We start from the raw sequence: 14,205 nt of genomic DNA on the forward strand, positions 1-14,205 counted from the left end.
AAACTAATTGCATAACCCAAAAGAAAAAGAACCCAGAAGAAGTCAGACACACACAGTCACACACCTTTTGCAGCACAGGAAAGATTAATATGAAGTGTGCTGGAAAGGCAGGTGTCAGGTCTTCTGGCAGGGGACGGAGAGGGGGCTAGAGGGGGTAGGGGGAGAGCTAGAGCTGCAAGTCATTCTCCCTGCCCCACCAAGCACCCATGAGACTTCTGCTACCAGTGGAAGCAAGGAGGTGGGAGCAGTACCTGTACCTGATGTCCCTGCACCTGCCCCACCTCCCCTAACTCCAGAAATAGGCACCAGCAGCAGAATGACTGTCTTTTCCACCCCAATGTCATCTCCCAGCGTAAGCCTCCCACTGCCAGAGGAGGAACTGGAGCTAGAACCAAGGGACCTGAGCACCCTGACTCAAGCAATTCTGGGGACTCAGGAGGAATCTGAGTTTGTGCTCCACACCTCTCAAAGTTCCCCTAGGCCCAAGTCTCCTTCTCCAGAAAGCAGCACATTGGAGCAGGTTGAGGAGGTTGTAGAGGCTCAGGTAAGTGGCTCAGCTGAGGAAGCTCCTCCTGCTGTTGTGCCTCAGCCTGCTGAGGGGAGAGATAAAGGCAGGATCCCTACCCTCAACCCAGAAATGTGGGAGTAGCATAGTCTGGGATCATTTTGAGCTGGCAGATGATTCCAGGTTTTTTATCTGACAGCACTGCCAAAGACAGAGTAGCCAAGGCAAGAAGGTGAAACACTTCACCACTATGGCAATGCTGCTGCATCTCAGAAGGCAGCACCCCTTGCCCTTCTTTCTTCTTAGCCTGCCACCAGAGCGAGCATGCCCAAAGGAAAGTCCCCCACTTGTTCCAAAGCCCCCATCCCCCCAAAGCAGAGGCAGGCCACCCTGGAGTGGTGGGGGAAAGCTGCAAACAGAGGGGGTCGTGTTCCCAAGGTGAACAAAATCACCCAGACCATTGGGGAGATGCTTACTCTGGATAGCCAGCCCTTCTTAGATGAGCAGCCAGGGTTCAGGTGGCTCATGGCATTCATGGGCCCATCTTACCAAGTGCCACCTGTAGCAGGACAGTGGTGCCCTCCGTGTATGAGGCACACAGGGAGTATTTGAGGGAGGAGCTGCACAAGGCAGGGCCACAGGTAGCCTTGCACTTCACCTTTAACATCTCGAGCAGCTGGGGTGGCGATCATGCTGACCTCTCCCTCACAGGGCACTGGTGCAATCAGTCAGGCCATTGGTGGACTCTCCTCCAAGCTGAGGTGCTGGATGAACCACACAGCAAAGGAGATCATGGTGGCCATAAACCGCATGGTCCAGGGGTGGCTCATTGGGGTTCATGATCACCAACAACAGGGCCAATATGGTCAAGGCTGTCCATGATGCCAATTTTGTTGGCATCTGCTGCGTGGCATACTCATAGTCAGAGATGCCTTGGGGGAGGGGAGGGGGCAGGGCTACCGGTGATGGTGTTGCCACCACTACCACTATGAGCCAGCTCATTTTGAAATGCAGGAAGGTAGCAGGCTACTTCCACCACAGCATCAAGGGGGACAAGATGCTGCAAGAGAAATGGGCAGAGCTGAGCATCCCACAGCACAAAATCATGCAGGATCTGGAGACTCAGTGGAACTCCAAATACCTGATGCTTGAAAGATTGGTGGAGCAACAGAAGGCAATCCATGAGATGGCCTCGCTCGGGGGGATTGGGATCAGCGGCCCCCTGAACAGAGCTGGGGTACCATCTCCCAGATCTTATTGGTCCTCAAGCCCTTCCAAGGCCACCGAGACCCTCAGCACTGGCAATGCCCTCCTTAATCAGGGGATCCCCATAGTGAGGGAACTGGAGAACCAAATGGAGTAGTTCCAGGAGATCAAAGTTTCTGGCTGGGGCAGGCTGCTGTCACCAGACATGCAGGCACTGGTGAGGTGGCTGAAGGAGGGCATCAGGAGACAGCTGGATCCCTTGTAGTCCATTACATTCCACATGCTGGCGGGCATGTGTGACCTGAGGGTGAAGGGGAGCATGTGCACTGGCAGCACCAAAACCCTCAATCACTGGACACAGGTGCTGGTCAACCAAGACAGGGAGCTAGAAGGGCAGAAGTGAGGGGATGTGAAAGGGGGGATCCACTTTCCCATGACAGCACTCCCAGCACCAGCACCGGCACCAGCATGAGCACCAGCCAGTCTCCTCCACACTTTGCCCTCACTCCCCAAAGCCCCCCTAGCAACTCCCAGTAGCCCCGGAGTGCCCTGCCGGCCCCCAGTGCAGCCGGAGGTAAGCGGGGCCCATGGTGGGAGGGGTTTAACCCTAAACAGCTGTGAGGAGGCAGATAAGTAGAGCCAAGGACTCAATATAGACAATGGAATTCTGACACACTACAACCTGCTGGACATCCTGACTCCTCAGGTACCTCTACAATTTTACCTGCACTTCTACATCCCCCTCCCCCACACCCCAGCCTGTCCCTCACCCCATAATGCCTCCATTTCCATTTTTACTAACTGGCTTTCTTGCCTGCATTGCATGCCAGGCCAGCCTCTGGCTTCTTCAATATTCCTTCCATCCAGGACCAGGAGACATACCAACTGCAGGTACTTCCTCAGCCTGACAAAGGGTTTTTCAACCCAAAAGATTGCTAAAATACATTTCTCTACCTATACTGTCACCCTACTAAAAAGACACCAGATAGTCTTACCTGTTGTCATGTAAATTGGTGGACTGGTTGAGGTTGTAGGGGAGGAGGAGGCCTCACTGGGGCACGCTACTGTGTTGTGTAGAAGCCCCAGTGCCAGGAAGGGTGCACCTGAATACAAATACACACACACAAACACACAGAGTCACACAGTGAGGGAGCACCTCAACAGACTCACAGCTGCTCCTACTTGAGAGGAAAGAAGTGCTGACAGTTTGGCTCCCTGAGATGATGCTAGTGCTACTGGTGCTGAGTCACTAAATTATTTTGCCTGTTGTCATGTAAAATGCTGGACTGGGCTGAGGTTATAGGGGAGGAGGAGGCCTCATTGGGGCACAATACCATGTTGTGCAGAAGCCCCAGCACCAGTGAAGGCACACTGTAACACACACATAGTGTCACCCACTCATGCCATGAGTTTTTCCTGTCAGCAGCCTAAGGTGCAGGGCCCCAGAACCCCCCTACACCTATCTCCTTGACAGCTGGCAGGCTTTGTGGCCACAGCAGGGACTAGCAGGCCTGCAGTATTTTTTTTTCACTCCCCTGTGCCCAGAGACAGACACAGCTGGCAGTTTCATGGCCACTAGAAGGCTTGCAGTAGTTTTTTTTCACTCTCTTGTGCCCTAAGATAGACACAGTCAGGTGCACAAGCACCCATGTCACTAGTTTTGCCTGTCAGAAGCTGGACGTGCAGGGCCCCACAATCCCCCTGCACCTATCTCCTTGACAGCTGGCAGGCTTTGTGGCCTCAGAAGTGGCTACCATCCATGTAGTTTTCACCCCTCTGTGGCTTAACGTACACATGTGACATGAGTTTTGCTTTCAAGACTTTGAGGTGCATTTTTCCAGAAACCCATCAACCTATCTCCTTGAAACTTGGCAGGTGTCATGCCCTCAGCAGGGGCTACCATCCCTGCAAGTTTAATCCAAATCAGTGAAAAATGACAAAGTTATAGATATTTCATTGATTTCCTATTATACTCAATGGCCGAATCTCTGAATCTCTCCAAATTGGTGCCAAATCTTCTGAAGCTGATTAGGCCAAATTGATTCAGAAAAGCAATCCAAATCTCTGAATTGAATCACTGGCCTCCAAATCAGCCAAATCCAAATCCGAAATGAATAGTTCTCTATTCACACAGGCCTACCAGTAGCCCCACTGACCTCCTTTCTTAAGAAAGAGGTACGATTTATGATGATTAACTATATTAGTATGCAGTGTGTCTTTCCACGTACCTTCTGTCCCAGTTTTGTTTTTCTGTTGTCCCCATATTCCAGCACCTTACAAGCTACACATTGTAGTTTTTTCGGTACTCTGGGAAAAAATGTTGCCTACCCCTGGTTTACACTGTCTTTTTTACAATTTACAGTTGTTTTATATAGCTACCATAACTGATAAAACAATATTTTATGATTACGAATTGTTTCAATATTGTTTTAATGCATAGCTGTTACTTATGTGCAGAGACAACCATAGCAGCATGTGGGGCCTGGGGCAAATCAGCCTGTGTGGGGCACAGACATGGTAGTGGCAGTGGGAGAGGGAAGGGGCAGTGAGTGGCCGAACGTGAAGCTGGCCCAGCTCCATGGGACCCACCAAAGCATAGGGCCTAGGGCAGTGCCCCTCCCCCCTGGGACGGCCCTGCCTATGTGTATGAAAAATTGGCTGGTGGTGCTTAAGGCTGTATCATTTTAAATTGGTGGTACTCAGTCTGTCAGAGCATGGAAAACCGCTGCCCTATACATCTAGTCTCCCTGCAAAGCATTGAATACTGCCATGGTCAGAAACTAGATACTGGGACAAATGGACCATTGGTTTTAATTTATTATTCTATTTGGGGGAAAAAACCTCATACATTTGTCAATTCTCCAAGTTTTGTTTTCTGTTATTTTCACCATTTTGTTAAATATAGCTTGGACTTTCCAGGGTAATCAGCAAAGCTCTTAATTTATCCATCACACCTTACTTCTGAAACTGTCATTTTAAAACCTACATTTTCTTGTACTAAGCCAGTTCTGGGCAAGTACCAGGCACCACTAAGTATTAGTCATGACAAAATTTGTATTGATATTTCTGATTATATCCATTAGGTCTGCACGAAGCATCAGTAATTTGCTTCAGATTTGGCCAATTCAGAGTGACAGTGATTTGATTCAGAGATTCAAATCACTGTCCCAATTCAATTTGGCCAAATTGAATCTGAAGATTCGATGCTGTTTTGGAGATTCGACCATAGACTAAACAGGCAGCAGTCCTCACCGCACTGGACACAGCTGCCTCAGCTGGTAAGTCTGTTATGGTGGGCGGAGGTGGAAGGGAAGGGATGTGGGGGAGGGAGGGATTGGGGCTGGGGCTGGGGCTGGAACAAGCTGCCCAGCTGGGACGGGGGGGCGTGGGACTTGGGAAGGGGGGTGGGGGGGTGGGATGGAGGTGCAGCAGCACTGGGAGTGGGGGCTATGCTCTGCCGCTGCTTGCCCAGCTGGGGCAGTGGGGGTGGGATGTGTGTGCAGCTCACTCCGGGCAGAAGGGAGAAAGCAGCAGCAGGACATAGCTATCACTCCCAGCACTACCACACCCACATCTCACACACCCATCACCCTGGCTTGACAAGTGGCGGCAGTACCCATATCCCCCACCCCCTACCCCTCCCCCGGCTGGCCAAGCAGCAGCAAGGCAGAGCCCCCAGTCCCAGTGCTGATGTGGGTGTGACAGCACTGGGCACACGGGCTATGCCCTGCTGCTGCTCAGCCAGCCAGGGTGGGTGGGGAGGATGCAGGCATGGCAGCGCTGGTACAGAGTCATGCCTGCATCCCGCCACCCCCCACCCCGGCTGGACCAGCTGCAGCAGGGCATAGCCCCTGCTCCCAGCACTGCTGCACCCGCATCAGCACTGGGAGCTGGGGCTCTGTCCTGCTGCCGCTTGCCCAGCTGGCATGGTGGGGGGGTGGGATGCAGGTGTGGCAGTGCTGCAGCTCACTCCTGGTGGAAGGGGACAAGTGGCAACAGGGCATAGCCCCCACTCCCAGTGCTGCTGTGCCCACATCCTTGCCCCCCACTGCCCTGGCTGGGCAAGCAGTGGCAGTGCCCACATCCCATGCCCCCGTGCTCTGGCTGGGCAAGCAGCGGGCTATGCCCTGCTGCTGCTTGCTCCCTTCCACCCAGAGTGAGCCGTGCCTGCACCACACCCCACATCGCGGCTGGGCAAGCGGCAAGCACTGCCGCACCCAAATCCTGCACCCCGCACCCCCCTCCCCAAGTCCCACATCTCCCCACCCCTGCTGGGCAGCTTGTTCCAGCCCCAGCCCCAGCCCCAGCCCCAGCCCCAATCCATCCCTCCATCCACCACAACAGACTTATCAGCTGGAGGCAGCTGCGTGCAATGTGTTGAGGACTGCTGCCTGTTTAATCTATGGCCGAATCTCTGAAGCAGGGTTGAATCTTTTCCAAATCAATTTGGAGGCTTCTGATTTAATTATGACCTTTTAATTGGTCTCCCGATTTGATTCAGATTTGGAAATTTGGTCACCAACTCAAGCCAAATCTCCTTTGATTTGAATGGGCTACCAAAGCTTCGTATAGCCCTAATATCCATCTGATCTGGGTTTTGATTCCAGAAATGGGATTGGTTAGGACAGCTGAGATGACTAAGAGGATGAGTAGGAAGCAATGAAAGGGGGTCAAAGAGAGGCTTGAAAGAGAATGAGTAACTTGAAGCTGATAAGAAAGTATCATTGATGGGAATGGCATGACTATAGAAGCAGGGTAGGGACATGACTAATGTTGTGGATAGATTTAGGTAGGTGGATCTTATAGTAGCTGAGGTACAAGATGAAATGCAGTAAAAATAACTTTAGTAGTAGGGATGCAAAGGAGAAAAGATGGATCTTTTTAAAAGTTATGAAAAAGTAACAAGAAACTTGGAAGAATTTGTTGAAATACTGGACCCTTGCCCGGGGTGGGGGGTGGCAGGATCTTCTAATCAATTTAATAAAGAATTTTAAATAAAACTTCTCCAAACATTTTAATAGTATTTATATAACCTGAACATTTAAAATTACATAGAATAAAAAATAAAGTGTCAATAAAATTAGCTATTGGTTTAGCTATAAGTGGAGGGATTTGAGGTATTAGAAATAAAATTAAATATGTACTACACAGCAGGTGCATCTACACATGCATTTGATCTGGGATCAGTTTACTCATGCGTAAATGCTCCCAGCCAGGTGTCTACACATGCAAGGACATGAGAGCAGATTTGCTGCTCCTAACAGCAAACTGCTAACACCTCCTATGGCCCTGCCCTTGCCACCACCAGGGGGAGCTGAAGGCTCTGGCTGCAGCTGCCGGCAGCTATCTTGAAAAGGTAGCCCTGCTCCCTGGCCAGCCACTTCCCTGCCTACCTGGTTGCACTGCACCATCCCAGGACCACTACTACTGCACAGCTGCTGCCTGGATGCTGTCCTACTGGCTGAACCCTGGTAGGGACATTGATGACAGGCTCCTGGGCACCACTGCTGGGGTCATCTAGGTCTGCCATCTCTGAGTCCACTGGGGCAGCCAGGACTGGTGGCTGCACATTGTCCAGCAGACCTAGGACAACAAGCAGTAGCTGGGGGTGTTCAGGATGCTCCGGGCCAACTTCCTGAACCTTCTGTAATAGCTTGACCTGCACCTGGAGTGGCAGGACACTGCTATGCAGCAGCCCCTCCCCACAGATACCCTGCTGGCCATTGCCCTGCTCAAGCTGGCTACGCCTGCCAGCCTCCACTATGTTGGCCATCTCTTTGGCATGTGCAAAGCCACTGCAAGAAAGGCTATCCTGGAGGTGTGAGGCACCCTCCAGGACATTCTGGGGCATGCGGTACTCCAGGTGCACAACCCCCTGGCAGTGGTGGTGGGGTTCCATGCCCAGAATTTCTCCCAGTGCACTGGGGCCCTGTCACCTGCCCACCAAATGGCAACCACCCCTACTACAGCCAGTAGGGCTTTCACTCTCTTGGTCTCTGGGCAATCATCAACCACCACGGCACCTTGACCAATGTAAGCGCTGGCTGGAGGGGCAGTGCCCATGACATTTACATGTTTCAGAACTCTATCCTGCCAGCTCTGGTGCAGAGTGGGTGCTTCACACCAGGGGTCCCAGACCTGCAGTGGGGTACCACAGTGGTCCCGCCCCTCCTCATCAGGGACTCTGCCTACCCACTCCTGCCCTGGTTTATGCAGCTCTATACCAGCCAGCTGGATCCCACCAGGCCCACTTTAACCACTGCCTGGGCAAGACCCATGCCCTGGTTGGAGTGCAACTTTGGCTGCCTCAAGGGACACTGGTGCAGCCTCACTGCCCACCTCGAGTTCACCAAGGACAATATGCCCCAGGTCATCATAGCAACTTCTGTGCTACATAACATCTATGACATCCAGGGGGAGCTGTTTCCTGAGGTCTGGGTGGAGGTGGCATGGTGGGCAGAGGATGCCTGGCAGCAGGAACACTAGCTGCAGCAGCAGCAACAGGGCCCTGCTTCTGAGGCCTCAGGTGAGCTGCACACCCACCTAGGGGGCCCAGAGCACTGGGTGAGAGAGGTCTTGTTCCAGTTTTTGGCTAAGTTAAAGTTACAGGTACAGGCACTGGATATCTCCCTGACTCTGACCTTCAGTCTTGCAATCACTTGCCAGTTTTCTGTAGCAGTAGTTCCAACTCTCGCTTGCCACATCTTGATGTTTTAGGATGGGGCAGGCAAAATATGGTCCATGGGCCAGATCCGGCCCACCAGGCCATTCTGTCTGGCCCATGGGACCCCTAAAACATTTAGAAAATATTCCTTTGCTCCTGGCTGCCTGTCAAAGATCATAGAATCATAGAAGTAGGGTTGGAAGGGAGCTTGTAGATCTTCAAGTCTGACCCCCTGCCTGGGCAGGAGAAAAAACTGGGCTCAAATGATCCCAGCTAGGTAGGCATCAAGCCTCCTCTTAAAGACCCCCGGGGTAGGAGCCAGCACCACTTCCCTTGGAAGTTGGTTCCAGATCCTAGCCGCCCTAACTGTGAAGTAGTTCTTACGGATGTCTAATCTAAACCTACTCTCCAACAACTTATGGCCGTTATTCCTTGTTATGCCAGGGGCGCTAGGGGAAACAAGTTCTCTCCCAAACCCTTCTGGTCCCCCTAATGAGTTTATAGATGGTCTCCAGGTCCCCCCTCAAACCTCTCTTGCGAAGGCTGAACAGGTTCAGGTCCCGCAGTCTGTCACTGTAGGGTCTGCCCTTTTGTCCCTGGATCATACAGGTGGCCCTCCTCTGGACCCTCTCAATGTTGTCCACATCCCTCCTGAAGTGGGGCGCACAGAACTGGACACAGTACTCCAGCTGTGGCCTGACCAGTGTTTCATAGTTTCATAGTAGCTAGAGTCGGAAGGGACCTAGGTAGATCATCTAGTCCGACCCCCTGCCTTGGCAGGAAAGAGCACCGGGGTCAGATGACCCCGACAAGGTGCTCATCTAACTTCCTTTTAAAAATCCCCAGGCTAGGAGCCTGCACCACTTCCCCTGAAAGCCAGTTCCAGGCCCTAGCAGCCCTGACTGTGAAGTAGCGCCTCCTAATATCTAATCTAAACCTACCCTCCGCCAGCTTGTAACCGTTATTCCTGGTCACTCCTGGCAGCACACGGGGGAACAGGGACTCCCCCAATACCTGCTGATCCCCCCTGACCAGTTTGTAGCAGGCCACAAGGTCCCCCCTTAACCTTCTCTTGTGGAGGCTGAACAGGTTCAGGTCCCGTAGCCTCTCCTCATAAGGCCTGCCCTGCTGACTCCTGATCATACGAGTGGCCCTCCTCTGGACTCTTTCCATATCGTCCACGTCCCTCTTGAAGTGTGGCGCCCAGAACTGGATGCAGTACTCCAGCTGCGGCCTGACCAGTGCCGCATAGAGGGGGAGGATCACCTCCCTGGACCTGCTCGAGATGCATCTGTGGATGTATGACAGGGTACGGTTGGCCTTCTTGACTGCCTCCCCACACTGCTGGCCCATGTTCATCGTGGAGTCAATGACGACTCCAAGATCCTTTTCCGTCTCCGTGCTGGCAAGAGGGGAGTTCCCCAACCTGTAAGTGTGGTGCCGGTTCTTCCTCCCCATGTGCAACACCTTGCACTTATCAGTGTTAAACCCCATCCTATTCTCATCCGCCCACCGTTGCAACCTGTCAAGGTCAGCTTGTAGCCTATTGCACCCTTCTAGTGCACCCACATCCCCCCACATCTTAGTGTCATCAGCAAACTTGAACAGGGTGCTTTCTACCCCCTCATCCAAGTCACTGATGAAGATGTTGAACAGTGCGGGCCCGAGGACCGAGCCCTGTGGAACCCTGCTGCCCACGTCCTTCCAGGTCGAGAAGAACCCATCCACTACCACCCTCTGGGTGCGGCCCTCCAACCAGTTAGCAACCCATTTGACTGTGTGGGTATCGACACCACAGTCTCCCAGCTTTTTGATGAGGACAGGGTGAGAGACAGTGTCGAAAGCCTTCCGGAAGTCCAGAAAGACTACATCCACAGCAACCCCTGCGTCTAATGATTTGGTGACCTGATCGTAAAAGGCCACCAGGTTGGTCTGACAAGACCTGCCACTGATGAACCCATGTTGGTTGCCCCTGAGCATGCATTCCCCCGCAAGGCCCTCCTGGATGTGTGCCAGGATAATTTTTTCAAAGAGCTTACCCGGGATTGAGGTAAGACTAACTGGCCTGTAATTTCCTGGGTCCTCTTTTTTTCCCTTTTTGAAGATAGGGACCACATTGGCCCTCTTCCAGTCCTCCGGCACCTCACCAGAGCACCACGAGTGCTCATAGAGCCGCGCCAGGGGTCCCGCAATGACCTCGGCCAGTTCCTGTAGAACCCTAGGGTGAAGATCGTCCGGACCAGCGGACTTGAACACGTCCAGCCTCTCCAGAAGTACCCTAACTAACTCCTCGCTAACCCCTGGCCCAGGCGTGTCTCTCCCGGGGCCCGAGGGGGGCCCAGCAGGAAGGTGGCTGAACTGGTCCCTACTTAGGAAGACAGAGGCAAAGAAGTCGTTAAATATGTTAGCTTTGTCATCTGGCGTGACGACTAAGTTGCCCATCGTGTCCCGCAGGGGCCCCACATTACCCGGGACCCTCTTTTTACCCCCTATGTATTTGAAGAAGGACTTCTTATTGTCCTTAATCCGGGAAGCTAGTCCTATCTCCATCTCTGCCTTGGCCTTCCTGACTGCCCCCCTACATCCTCGGGCAACTGTAACATAGTCCTTCTTGGTGATGACCCCATCCCTCCATTGGGTGTATGCCTCCCTTTTAGCAAGGAGACATTCCCGGATGCTCCTAGTGAGCCATGGGGGTTTATGTGACCTCCTGCTCCTTTTGACCCTTGTTGGGATTACCTCCCTTTGGGCATGGAGGATCGTCTCCTTAAGGAGCAACCACTCACCTTGGACATCTGGCTCCCTTCCCCTCTGGGTCCTCAGCGCTTCCCCAATGATCCTCCTTAGCTTGTTGAAGTCAGCCCTCCTAAAGTCTAGGGCTGTTGCCTTGCTGCAGCCCTTTGCCACCTTACGCTGGATGGTGAATTCCAGCAAGCAATGATCACTGTCTCCCAGGTGGCCCATCACCCGCAGCCCCCTCACCAGGTCGTCACCCGTGGCCAGCACCAGGTCCAACAAGGCATCTCCCCTGGTGGGGCTGTGCACCTCCTGGGTTAGACGGAGGTCCTGCACTCTGGCTAAGAACCGACGTGAGCGGTCAGACTTGGCTGACTGCTCTTCCCAGCAGATGTCTGGGAAGTTCAGGTCCCCCATGATGACCACATCCTTAGCCCTCACTGCCTCTGTGAGCTGACCTAAGAATTCCTGGTCGAGCTCTTCTCCCTGGTTGGGAGGTCTATAGTAGACTCCCACCGTTAAGTCTCTATCCCCTGGACTGCCTTTTACTCTAACCCAGAGCACCTCAGAGTGCCCCCCCTCTACCCCCTTGCTAATTGACGAGGAAGTATATTCCTCCTTGATGTAGAGTGCTACTCCTCCACCTTTCCTTCCTATCCTGTCCCTCCTGTATAGCCTATAGCCCTTGACACTCACCGCCCAGTCATGCGATGAGTCCCACCACGTTTCTGTGATCCCCACTATGTCAGGGCTGGTGACAGCTAGGAGGAGGGCGAGTTCCTCCTGCTTCTTCCCCATACTTCGAGCATTCGTGTAGAGGCATTTGAGGCCTCCAACGGTTGTGCCCACTGACCCCCTAGTCTCAGCAATGCCCCATCCCCCATCACTTACCTGTTTCTCCCTTTTGACCATTGGTCTGGGCTCGCTGGCTGTTGCTGGGCCTGGTAGTTCATTGTCTCCTCTGCCCTCATCTTCCCCCTCCCCCGACGAGCCTAGTTTAATGCCCACCGAAGGAGGTTCACCAACCTGGAAGAGAACACAAGCTTACCTTTAGGGGAAAGGTGGAGCCCATGCCATCCCAGCATGTCTCTCATCACGATGTGCCAGTCATGGCTGAGGAAGCCAAAGCCCGCCTCGAAGCACCATTCCTGTAGCCTCCAGTTGGTCTCCGCTATGCATATCTCAAAAATGGAGATGCTGGGGATTGAACCCAGGACCTCATACATGCGAAGCACACACTCTACCACTGAGCTACATCCCCCTTGTGATGCACAGAAGGGGAGGATCACCTCCTTGTCCCTGCTAGAGATGCACCTGTGGCTGCACGACAAGGTCCAGTTAGCCCTGTCAACCGTGACCTCGCATTGTCGGCCCATGTTCATCTTGGAGTACATAAATGACTCCAAGATCCCTTTCTGCCTCTGTGCTCTCAAGAAGGGAGTTTCCCATCTTATAAGTGTGCTGCTGGTTACTACTGCCCAAGTGCAGCACCCTGTACTTGTCAGTATTGAAGCGCATCCTGTTTTTGCTAGCCCAACCCTGTAACCTATCCAAGTCTTGCTGCAGTCTTTCCTTCCCTACTAGCGTACTCACTTCACTCCAAATTTTGGTATCATCAGTGAATTTAAACAGGGTGCTTTTCATCCTGTCATCCAAATCTCTGATAAAGAAATTGAACAGCGCTGGCCCAAGGACCGAGCCCTGGGGGACTCCGCTGCCCACTTCTCCCCAGGTCGAATATGACCCGTCCACCACCACCCTCTGAGTATGACCCTTCAGCCAATCTGCAATCCATCTGACTGTGTAGGCATCAATGTCACCCAATTTTTTAATGAGGATGGGGTGGGAGACAGTGTCAAAGGCCTTGCTGAAGTCCAGAAAGACTACATGCATGGCAACACCTACATCCAAGGCTTTTGTGACCTGATCATAAAAGGCAATCAAGTTGTTCTGACATGACCTGCCCCTAATGAAACCATGCTGGTTGCCCTTGAGCATCATCTCTGAGGCCGGCCCATCACAGATGTGCTCCATGATGATCTTCTCAAAGAGTTTCCCTAGGATTGAGGTAAGACTGACGGGCCTATAGTTGCCCGGGTTCTCCCTCCTCCCTTTTTTAAAGATGGGGACCACGTTGGCGATCTTCCAATCATCCAGCACCTGGCCTGAGCACCATAAATGCTCGTAAAGCCATGCCAAGGGCCCTACAATAACCCCTGCTAGCTCTCTCAACACCCTGGGGTTCTGAGATGGCAAAAACCCTTGCTGAAAAGAACCTCAGGGGGCAAGGGGAGGGACTTTTGGTAGCAAAGGTCAGGGGCTAAGGAGTGGGACTTCCAGTTCCAAGATGATGACCAGGGAGTAGGGCACCTGTCAAGGGGAAGGGCGACCCAGGCAGCCCTCAACATCTTGCCAAAACTTGATAATTGTTTCCTCTTGCACTGAAGATACTCCTCTAAAGGAGGGGGAACCTTCAGATAAGGAGAAGGGAGGTGGTGGTAATGCACAATTTGCTTATTAGGTACATAGAGAGCTGGTTTTGTGGTGTTTGGGAGGACTACCTGGTAACTTGCTTGCCGGGTGCAGAGGTTGTGGATCTCATAAGACATGTAGATAGGCTGCTAGGGAGTGCGTGGGAGGAGCTGGTGGTCATGAGTACTAAGGGGGAAGTGCAGCAGAGAGATCCTGGAAGCTAAATTTGGGCTGCCAGGTAGGAGGTTGAAGTCTAGGACATCCACAGTAGCATTGTCTTGTTAGAAATGGAGTATTGTTAGAAATGCACAGCTTGCATCTTGCACCCGATAAGAAAGAAACACTGCCAAGGACTTTGTTCCTTTCCTAGCCTTGCCACAGCTTTTCTTATACTAAATCGCAGACTCTCCCCCAGCTTCTCCCTAGCCTTTCTCATACACATTACAGAAGCTGGAATTCAACTGACTGTGTCCTTGAAAGGGGGGGGTTGAACTCTTGGTGACCTATAGTAGTCTCTGAGCATGCTTAATTAGCTGATGCATATTTACCTCTCCGCCCTGCATACTTAAGTAGTTAATTATACTATACATGCGATGTATGTAGTGACGTAACCACATGTATG

General features: G+C 52.5%; 1 non-coding gene across 1 annotated transcript; it reads right to left on the reverse strand.

Annotated features, from left to right (window-relative positions):
- Positions 1-12,300: 12,300 nt before the first annotated feature.
- TRNAA-CGC (transfer RNA alanine (anticodon CGC)) lies at positions 12,301-12,372 on the reverse strand. The gene has a single exon. It is a non-coding gene; the product is annotated as a tRNA-Ala (tRNA).
- Positions 12,373-14,205: the final 1,833 nt, after the last annotated feature.

The sequence above is a fragment of the Crocodylus siamensis genome, chromosome 3, assembly GCF_052110815.1.
Source record: "Crocodylus siamensis isolate JL-2025a chromosome 3, ASM5211081v1, whole genome shotgun sequence".
Classification (NCBI taxonomy): domain Eukaryota; kingdom Metazoa; phylum Chordata; order Crocodylia; family Crocodylidae; genus Crocodylus; species Crocodylus siamensis.